A 2,819-nucleotide genomic window follows, 5' to 3' on the forward strand; every position below is an offset into this window, starting at 1 on the left:
ATGGAGGTTGATAGTCATTCATCCAAAGTCTTTGGTTTCAGATGGAGCCTCAACTGAGAGTCCTAGTTCAGAGGATGGGTTTGTTTGCTGTCAGGTTGCCACCTTTCTGGAGGAAGACAGGAGACAAGACAGGACATATTCTTTCACCAGGGGGTCAAAGCAGACATCAGTCCCCACTGATCCTGGATCTGCTCTACATTCCTGCCTGTTAAAAGAAGGTTTTAGTCACTACTGTTGCAGGATGTGCTTGCTGATGGAGAATTGTTGGGTGTTAACTGATGGAAGGACTGAGGTGCTGGACCTGCTCTACTTGTAGAGTGTCATGAGATCACTTTTGTTGTGATTTGGCACTAAAAAAATAAAATTGATTTGACTGAAATGGAAACTGTTGGGGGGGTAGCCTCCATAGGTTATGTGTTTGATCTCTAAATTCTGTGTTTGATCTCTGAATTCAGTCTTTGATCTCTGGGTTCTGAGCATTGATCTCCTGCTTCAGTCTTTGATCTCTGATCATGGAGCTGATCTGGGAGCAGTCCTGATGTTAAATGCTGTGATGAAGGACAGTGTGGTGGTGAAATGGATGAAACATGTCAACATAAAATTAAATTTGAAACTTATTTCAAGCTTTATTTTGTGTTTGATGGCCATTTTTAAAGTCACTAATGATTTGCTTTGACTCCTGGATCCTGTGGTGCCTGATGAGGAGACAACTGGAGCACAAAGTAGGGGAAGAGGTCTGATATGGACCATCAACAGTTGAACGTTGTTGGCAGGACTCGAACCTACGCGGGGAGACCCCAATGGATTTCAAGTCCATCGCCTTCACCACTCGGCCACAACAACCACATTCACACACATTTGTAGGAGACTGAAATTCACCAAATTATCTTTATTCTTATCTTTATTATTATCATTTTGATGTTCTAGAGGAGACAACATCTGATCTTTGTTAGAGCCACCAGTCAAAGGTTTTCTTTAAAGGCTGCAGCAGCTGAGAATGAGGAATTAATAACCATCTTAGTGAGGACATTTTGAAACAATGACAGAAAAGATGACATTTTGCCAGCTCTGCTGCTCCAGCCAGTGTTGGACAGTGACTTGGGAATCTTTATTGTTGAATATCAGACTCCACTGGTGAGTGGATGCTGTATAAATTCCATCCATAAATGGAGGTGGATCCTAAAAGGGCTCATTGACTCAGGAGGATCTCTCCACCCTACAGACTGTAAAGGAATCATCAAAGATGGGAGTTGGAGTTCTGTGGATCTGTGCTGGATTCCTCGTCCTCACGGACCAGAAGTCTGTCTGAAATACTGCACTGATTGATGATCTTTTCATGAATCTGAAAATGCTTCTAAACTTAAGAGGAAAACAAATCTATCTTTTATATTAATTTTCATCATGGGAACGCACGTCTGTCGTGGTTGGTTTTTAAACGAGAGCAGGAAAGGACAGACAGCAGAAGGCAAATAAATAGAAGAAAAGACAAAAGAGAGAGAGAGAGAGAAAGATTGAGAGGGAGGGAGGGCTCTTGTGGGGCTACTTCCTCTTCCTCTGCTCCAGTTGGTTCCGCCCTGTCTGCTGGTGTCTCCACTGCTGTCACAGAGCGGCTGATTGTCACACCAAGAGACCGCAAGTGTCTCATGTTCAGTGTCTGGCACGGGACTTTGCAAAAGTAGGTAGTTATAGTTACTAGTTACTTCTGCCAAAATGTAACTGAGATAGTACCTGAGTTCCTCCACTCTGAAAGTAACTACTCACCAGGGAAAGTAACTACTGCAAGAAGACAGACATGTCCTCCCTCAAGCCTCAAACAGACCATTGGTCCTGTTTGGTGTTCCAAGTCACACGTCTGGCCTTCTGTTTGAGGGGAGGAAGGTGTGGGGAACCCAACCCCTGGTTTACTGGGAGATTCATCACAGCCGACTTGGCACACACTTTGTTTGCTTCTGACCAAAAGACACAACAGGACCTCAGAGGACCGTACGACTCTTCATTTCTTTTCACCAGGAGAGAAGTCTTTGTTTTTTGGAAAATGGCCGATTGCAACGGTAAGCAATTTCTTTATGTATTGTTGTCTTTAACTGATGCGATGATAAATTACTAGAGTGCTTTTCAACATTTGAAACCTTTTTTTGTTGAGGAAAAGTCCGGTGAGCCTCTCTGTATGATCATATCATTAACAAATAAATATTTGATTGAGTAAACCACTAAAACTTCTAGCCCATGACCTTTGCTTTCAAACACCCAGATTGACCACGTGCCTTTTGTTTTAGGGGAGGAGGGGTGAGGAACCCCAACCCTGCCTTTGAGCTGCTCTGGCTGTTTGACCTCTGTTCAATGGTGTTGTTATTTCTGCTTCTCTTTGACTGTATGGAACAAAACAAGCTGAGGGCCAGCGAGTGTATTCAGAGATGGAGGCCAGGCAGCTGGAATCTCCACCAGAGGAAGCTTCAGGGTGTGCAGGACCATACCTGGATCATGAAGACGGGTTCATGGATCGGGAACTTTCAGCCAAACTCATGGAGCGTCTAAGAACTGTTGTCTGACTGCTGCTCAATGCTGCCATGAACACACAGTGGACTGATGACTGGTGATGAAGCATTCATGTGAGAGCAACCACACGTGGGGAGGAAATACCTGATGACTATTTTGAAAGAGATCATGAAAACATACGATCCAGGCTTTGGAACAGAAACCTCATCTGCACAATTAGAAAGGACCTGTTCCTGAACCACAGGCTCATCAGTCCTGCTAAGATCACGGGCGCTGCTGAGACACTGTTGGAGACACTGGCGCAAGCAGGGGTGGCACCAAGA

The 2,819-nt window shown here is 44.4% G+C and overlaps 1 non-coding gene across 1 annotated transcript; it reads right to left on the reverse strand.

The window, feature by feature from the left end:
- Positions 1–761: 761 nt before the first annotated feature.
- trnas-uga (transfer RNA serine (anticodon UGA)) lies at positions 762–843 on the reverse strand. Its single transcript has one exon. It is a non-coding gene; the product is annotated as a tRNA-Ser (tRNA).
- Between the last annotated feature and the right edge of the window lie 1,976 nt (positions 844–2,819).

Source organism: Aulostomus chinensis, chromosome 1 (genome assembly GCF_037954235.1).
Source record: "Aulostomus chinensis isolate RoL2024-O1b breed Wild chromosome 1, RoL_Achi_v1.0, whole genome shotgun sequence".
Taxonomy (NCBI): domain Eukaryota; kingdom Metazoa; phylum Chordata; class Actinopteri; order Syngnathiformes; family Aulostomidae; genus Aulostomus; species Aulostomus chinensis.